This window comes from Aptenodytes forsteri, unplaced genomic scaffold, assembly GCF_000699145.1.
Source record: "Aptenodytes forsteri isolate BGI_AS27 unplaced genomic scaffold, ASM69914v1 Scaffold54, whole genome shotgun sequence".
Taxonomy (NCBI): domain Eukaryota; kingdom Metazoa; phylum Chordata; class Aves; order Sphenisciformes; family Spheniscidae; genus Aptenodytes; species Aptenodytes forsteri.
The window spans coordinates 20,091,605-20,099,709 of NW_008796044.1; positions in this window are offsets into that span (position 1 = coordinate 20,091,605).

Here is an 8,105-nt window from a genome sequence, read left to right on the forward strand (position 1 = left end):
TGCCTGCGCTCCCAAGGACCGTTGGAGGGCAGGCAGGCCTCTAGCGTTCCCTCGCTGCTGGGTGCCGTTGCGGTTTCTTTAATAGGGACTGAGTCGCTCTGTCTACACGCCTCCGAAGTAGGTAGGATGCAGTTTGACCTGGGGAATGCTGAAGAGACCAGTGCCCTTGTCCACCCAGGCTTCTCTGTAGAGCCTTTCCATGAGCTGCTGTTTGCGTGGGGAAGCATGGACAATCCTTGCCTAAGTGGCTGTTTTGTGCTTTAATTACACTAGAAAAACTGATTCTTCATTTTTCTTTCCCTTTAGAAATAAGGAGATAAAAATTAGCTCAGGCATACTTAAAGAGCCCGGTATCACCTGTGGTATGCTGTGTGGCCTGTTGCATTGTGTCCTGTTGTGTTCTGGAAATGCTACTGGAGAATCCATATAAAACTGGTGAAATGCAACTGTTAAAGCTATTTCTGTTGCAACTGTGAATTGCTCTTACCAAGTAGGTCATGGGCCCTGGCTGACTGAAGAGATGAGACTTAACAAGGAGAATAGAGAGCTGTAGACAGAGACTTTGGAGTGAAGAGGTATGCGATCACAGGCCTTTCTTTCCTCTGGGGCTTTCACTGGTACATGTCTGGACCACAGGGACTGATTGTGTGCATCCAAGTAAGACCTCAAGGAACCCTAAGAAAAATAACTTTGTAGACTCTAAACTGGTAGCTGGGGGCTGAAGGTGATCTGAGCTGCAGTTGATGCCCTTAGAAGACCTGCCCCCAAGCACGCCCTTACCATTGTCGAGTTTGACTAAAGCTGGGTGGAGCAGTTGAAGGCTGGCTCATGAGGAATGTCTTTGGCCCCTTCTAAAGCAAACTGTTAACTGGGTCCAGGGTATTGGTTGACGTTTTTGGTATAAGTGGCTGTTCCTTTCAAAATTTTTCTATTTGTGGCCCAGTAGACTCTAGAATTCTCAAGAGTTATGAGTGGAGATAATATAATTATGAAGAGAGCTTGGCTGATTCTTGAGCTAAACATTCCATGTTTTTACCTGTGTACATTATTTGAATGTAACTCTAATAAGTACTAGTTAGACCTAGAAGGATGGTTGTGTGTTTTAAAGTACATTGAGACTCTAGGATGAAATATGAGCTGTAGCTAAAGAACAAGAACTTTTTAAATAGTTAAGTTGTTCTACTATAATCAAAGTGATTTTGTTCTTAAAAATCCAACCTTGACTGATAGACTTTAATGATTTATGGTCTCTACTTGATTAATGAAGCTCTCTCCTCTTAAATAATAGGCTGATGCTTATACATAGTGTCTAGCACTTTGCAGGATTCAATTTCTGATCATTCTTTGGCACTGCCATAGTGAAAATGATGGGTAGTTAGGCAGAAGTAACTACATAACTACAAAAAGCATTATTAAAGCATCCTTCTTGAACTATTTTTTTTAATAAGCATATAGGCTTATCTTTTTGTTCTGTGAGCTTTTCATACTACTTTTTTTATATCTCCGAACACAAATGATGATACACAATGACACTACCAGTAAAAATGTCAATAGCTAAAAGTTCTGCTATCCAGTGTCCTCTGTAAGGTTGACCTGAGTAATATGACCTGACTTCTGTTATTCTGACTACTGTGATAATGGGCTTCCCCTGTAACAATACAACTGTTGGTCACAAATAGACCTGCGGACCTCAGAGTTGGAGGGACAGAGAGACAGAAGTTTGATTTGACCTTTAAAAGGTGGTGAATGCCTTCAGCCTCTTGTGAAGATGCAGTTAAAACTTTTAAGCAGACTGAGCATTACTTGTTATCTGGTGGTGGCTATTCTTCAATCTGACAAGATTGGTTGGGGATGACTTTAGAAGCCCTTGAAAACATGTTACGTAATGAACATCTAAAATGTGTTTATCCCAATTGCTGTGCTCCTTTGACTGCACAGCTGTGGGTAGCCCTCAGGTTATCTACCTGAATGTGCCCAGCTGTGTACTAAGTCACTGAGCTGCCTGGTGCATTCTGTGGTGTTCTGTGGGCTGAGAGTGTGAACTGGAACTATGCTTCCAGGTTTGTCTGCATATACAGCAATTCTAGTCACGGCAGCCTTGGGGAACCTTCAAAATACTGTAAACACACCTTAGTAAAACCTAAACATTGGTCAAAGAAATGTGATTAAGTCCTGGAAAATGAATGTTCTGGAGTGAATGAGTTTAGTTTTACCACTTTTAATAGTTTTGACTACGTTTGTCTTTGGAATACCTGAAAAAACACTGGAGCATGAAGAAATGAACGGACAGACTTGAGTAAATCTTATTACAGATTTCCTAGAACAAAACATCAACAGTGGTTCTTAGAATACTGTCTAAAAGGTTTCTTCCTAATTAGCTGGAGAACTGAACTTGGAAATATCTTTACATATAGTTGGAAATCTGACACAAAGTTGAAGGAAATGTACAACAGCAGCATTTTGATCTGAAGATTCTTGTGATTAAAGATCTTGGCCATGGTTCTTAACTTCTATTTGTGTAAATAAGCTTGAGAATTATAAGAAACTCCAGGTGCATTCAAATGAACTGGAAAGCAGCTGTGAGGCATTGAATTTAATGGCAGAAGCTGTCCACATATCTCATGTTTTTCCTCAAGGAGGAGGGCCTTTTGTGGACAAAACCAGGCCACCTTAGGTGTTGTAACTGTGGTTGTAATATGTCAGAGATCTCTGGGGTCATAAAGTGAACACATGATGATCTTTTTTAAAAAGCATGCCTACATTAAAATACAGTAGTTAATAAGCAAGGAAACATTGATGACATTTGTTAAAGGAACTGTCATACTCAATCAAAAGAAGTTCAGTCTCTAGTCTATTGTCTGAGGTAGCCCTGGAATGTTCTTCTGGTGATTGTGACCTGTGGCTGATAAATTTCATGAGCTAGAGCCCGTGTCTTTGCACATTTATCTAACTTTGTCCAAGTGATTTATTAAGCTATACAAAGTTTTAGCATTCACAATATCTGATGGAAAAGTGAATTTTAGCATATCCAGGTGCTGCATGGAGAGAGGGGTGTGTGTGTTTAAACTTGCTACTTCATAACTTCATTTGATGCCTCTTAAGACTTCTATTACAGAAGGCGGTGAATAATACCACTTCCACGATAGCTACAGAACTGTCAGTCCTTTCTCAGTTTGTCTCTTTCTGGTTGAAGGAGGAGAGTCTGTTTTGTACAGCAGGTGATCTGTATCTCATATCATCCTTTTATGTACCTTTTGTCATACTGCTCTCTAGTTTCTGAGAGGTAGAGGCCTGCACCATACACCATATTTAAGATGGAGGAACGATGTGCATTAGTTGTGATGTAATTTTTTTTTTCCCTTCTATGTTTTCTCTTCTTTTCCAAGTATTTCCAAACCTTCTATCTGGCTTTTGAGCAATGAGCTTTTAAACTTATTAATTATCAAGATCTTCTTTGGGTCATAACAGTTCTCTCAGAGACCATCATACAATGTATAATGTTCAAACTTTGAACCCCCATCCCCTATGCCTGTTTGTTCGGGCTTTTTTTTTTTTTTTTTTTTTTTCATTATCCACACTGAAATTCATCTGCAGCTTTACTGTCTGTTCCCACATTATTGTTAGCCCTTGCAGCAACTCTACAGGAGCAATTTTTAACTACACAGAGGGACATTGTTAGAAATCTCTTGTCGCCTCACTATTCACCTGACTTTTTCAAATCCTCCGTAAGTATGGTTTCCTAGGGCTAAGCAGAGATCTCTGCACAAGTCTGCTGGCAAGTTTTGCCCAACTATGAACTGACCATTTATTCCAATTCTTTCAGCCTTTTTAACGAGTTGCTTCTCTGGGGGAGAACTGCTCCTGTTGTCCCACGCAACATAGCTTAAGAGCCTTTGGCAAGGGTCTGTACTGAACAGTTTCTGGAAATCCAAATACAGTTCATTGGGTGCATGTCTCATGTCCACATGTTCATTGATTATTCCAAATAATTCTAAAGGATTTGTCAGGCATGAATTTCCTTTACCAAAACCGTGCTGACGTTTTATCTACATTTACTACTTACTCATGTACCCACGAATTCTTCTAGCTAGCTTCTACTGGTATGCTTCTACTACCATGTCTGGAATGGACATAGGATTTATAAGCCTGAAGCTTTCTGAAACCTTTATAAAAATTCATGTTATGTATGGTACCATCCAGTCTCCTGATACTGAGGTAGAACACCACAGCTATTATGCTTGTTATTTCATCCTCAAGCCACTTGAAGGGATACCATATGGTGTAATGACTTGTTGTTATTCATTTTGATGGCTTATTCCCTTCTGTAATCTATCCTACAGACAATTCAGTTTAAAATATTCTGTAACGCAACTCCTGTAAAGGAAATTTTTGGCACAGGAACTTTTCCAAGTTTGTCTGAAACAAAATGACTGCAAAAATCACTTTTGGTGCACTCCTTATGTTTTGACCATCAGTTGGCCTTATGAACTCTCTGATAGTTTCACAGTCCCTGATGCAGCTAAGAAAGGAGTCATCAGTTCTCTTCCTGTCTGCAAGTTGTTTTCCCCAAGCCGTATTTCTGGCCTGCCATACTGTGTTTTAATACGACAGTTTGTGACCACATCTATTTTCTGCATTTCAGCATAACTTCTACTTTTTGAGGGATGTCGTTCTTCCCCCCCCATGTCAAAATAATTATTTTGGATTGGTTCTTAGCCTTTCCTAACAGGCAATAAAGCACGATTGCTGATATGATGTCTTCAGATAGTTTTCCTGTCACTAGAAAATATTTTTACTTTTCTAGATGCACCACTACTTTCTCTTTATTTAAAAATAAAGAAGTTTGTTAACTCCCTTTTTGAAACTATGCCCCATTGTAGTAGATATCTGGGTTTTGTTGCTCTTGCAAGGACGTTGAACTGTTCTTGTGTTTTGATGAATGCTGTTCTATGCTTTACTTAGGAAAAGAGAAAAGTTTGTGTGTATCACCCCAAACCATGTGCTTTTTAACACTTGTTGGCTTTTCTGTGATTTTTAGGTTAAACTTTCCTGTGCCTTTTTTTTTTTTTTATTGTAAATGTCAGCATCCTGGTTGCACGTGGCTTATGATGAAGGGCGTGCCTCCTGTATAGGGTCCTTCTATTTTAAAGATTTCTGTAGTTCCTAGTGATTCTGAATCCCTCTTTCTTGCACCATTTTTTCTAGCCATGCATGGTCATTCTGCATTTCTGGTCCTCTGGTAGTGAGAGCATAAAAAACCCCAAACAAACAACAAGCAAAAACTGTCAGGGAGGCCTTAGCCAAAATATGAAATTGAAGACTAAGGCCTCCCTGACAATTTTTTTTTTTTTAAACGGACTAAGCTTTCTTTCCAGAAACTGTCCCCTTTTTTTCCACCCGTTTGTATCCACACAAATAAAGACTAATGCAGCTTCCATAGCATTTCTAAAAAGTCTGCCCAAACTCCTCTTCAGTTTCTATTTTCTGCACTTGGCTGACAAGTCATAATCTTAGGTAGTCATACTGCTGATAATCACATTGCATGTCACTGCAGCCTACCTCTGTCTCCCTCATGATAGGATCCCTGCCCTCAGGTGGTATCCTCAGCGATAAAGCCTTTGCCTCCTGAGGAGGCTCTGCCCCAGAATCGTTCCCTGTCATCAGGCTTGCACTTTCTTACCACAGGACTTTCTTCCTCTTTCACAGTACAGGTGTTGCCAGCTTAAGCTGCTGTCACCGAAGATGTCATTGAACAGTCTCCCAGAGTTCCTTGGCCTCAAGATCCAGACTTTTTCCATGAGGATCCTGCACTGCCTGTGTCCTGTGCCCTTGGGGCTGGTAATTCTACAACTGTTGGTGCAATGGATTTTGAATCCATTTGATGTGATGTGATGGAGGCGATACTGGGAGTTGTAATACCCATTTATTTCCCCGTTGCACAGGTGTCTGTCTTGCATCAAAGTCATTTAGATGATCAAGCTATGATAATGGAAGTTTGTCAGCACAGTTAAGGTTTTGCCCATAATTGTCAAAGAAGGTGGATGGGTTTATAAAATATATATAAAAAATAATAAAGAAATCTGCTTTTTTTTAAAACAGAAATCAGCTCTAGAAGAGAACAAAGCTGGCTCTACCCAGAATGAGTAAAGTAAGCTAGAAGAGATAGTGAAAACTGAATGCCTCCTCCAATTAGCTAGCTACACATTTTGCCATTTTGCTATTATGTTTCTTGATCTACCAGAGGATGCTCTCTTGCTTAAACAGAATTTGACAGGACATAAATGCATATAGGTTCCATTAGAAATATCAAACCACACAGTATTCTTGCAAGTTGGGTTTTATAAGCTCTTCTGTCTGAAGGAGACAAATGCTCAGAAGCAGGGAACATGCTTCCTTTTCTGAAGCAGGAATGCTGGACAGAAAGAAAGGTCTTCCGGAGGTGGTATTTGTTGGTTTTTTGTTTGTTGGGGTTTTTTTTTTAGGGCTGCTTTTTATATCTTTTCAGGGGCTATTGCAGTTCTAAGAGAGGCGAAGGAAAGTCGTTCTAATGCACACCGTCTGTTCACAGAGTTGGAAGGCTGGCTACCTAACTGCAGTGACTGGCAGGACGGGAAGTGCCAGGGATTTTGCACTTTTCCTCTAGGATGGTGGTAGCTTACGATTGCTTTTGAGGGCAGGCATAGCCAAGTGGTAGTAGATGAAAGAGTTATGCTCAAAGTTCTTTTGTGCAGGCTTTAGAGGTTTCTGATAATCTCTCAACTAAGAGAGAGCAGCTTGTGTCATACTCGTGTAACTGAGCTATTTGGCTTTTTCGGAGATGGCGCTAATAGGCTTTAGATACTAGTGTCCGTATGCTGCCACCTTATGTTTAGAAACAAAAACAACTGGGATGTTCTTACTAGGAAATACCTATGTTAATAATGTGTAATGTATAATGACCTTGTAACTGTAGGTCTAGTCTTGAGTATGAAAACAATCATGTAAAGTTATGCATTTTATATCTTCAGGGGCTATTGCAGTTCTAAGAGAGGCGAAGGAAAGTCGTTCTAATGCACACCGTCTGTTCACAGAGTTGGAAGGCTGGCTACCTAACTGCAGTGACTGGCAGGACGGGAAGTGCCAGGGATTTTGCACTTTTCCTCTAGGATGGTGGTAGCTTACGATTGCTTTTGAGGGCAGGCATAGCCAAGTGGTAGTAGATGAAAGAGTTATGCTCAAAGTTCTTTTGTGCAGGCTTTAGAGGTTTCTGATAATCTCTCAACTAAGAGAGAGCAGCTTGTGTCATACTCGTGTAACTGAGCTATTTGGCTTTTTCGGAGATGGCGCTAATAGGCTTTAGATACTAGTGTCCGTATGCTGCCACCTTATGTTTAGAAACAAAAACAACTGGGATGTTCTTACTAGGAAATACCTATGTTAATAATGTGTAATGTATAATGACCTTGTAACTGTAGGTCTAGTCTTGAGTATGAAAACAATCATGTAAAGTTATGCAGTTTGGGTTCCTTTGCTTTCCTTTAGGAATCTGAGACTAAGGCTCTTGGTTGTTTTTTGGGTTTGTTTGGGTTCTCCACCCTCCTTCCCAATTCCTCCCTGAACTCGCAAGGAGTAGAAAGCTGTTTTTGTGGGACACCCCCACCCCCTGCCCCGCTTTTAAATTACTCCAGACATGAAACACTGTATGATCATACCGCATTTGCTACAACTTCCTGTGGTGCGTTGCCAGATGTTCTAGCTGTCCTGTAATGAAAGCTTATCCTGAATGATGGAATCCACTCTGAGGTAGAGGAGGACAAGCCTGTATAAGGCTTATGCACCACCTAAACTGTTATAAAGTGAAAATAGCGCTGCTGTCATTGTACAGTTGTACATTTGTAGCATTTAAGAGTTTACCTTGGAATTCTCTGAATTCCTTCTGCTAGATGATTTAAACATTTGCGATGGATAAACTAATAACTAGTTCTGTTTCAGGCAGAATTGCTGTGTGGTGAACTGTACACACCTGTGCTTAATATACACGGACAATGCTAAATAATTTTAAGTCCAGTTTCTGTGAAGAAAAGTTGTATTCAGAGTCTTGATTTTTAGCTTAAAACTATGAATTT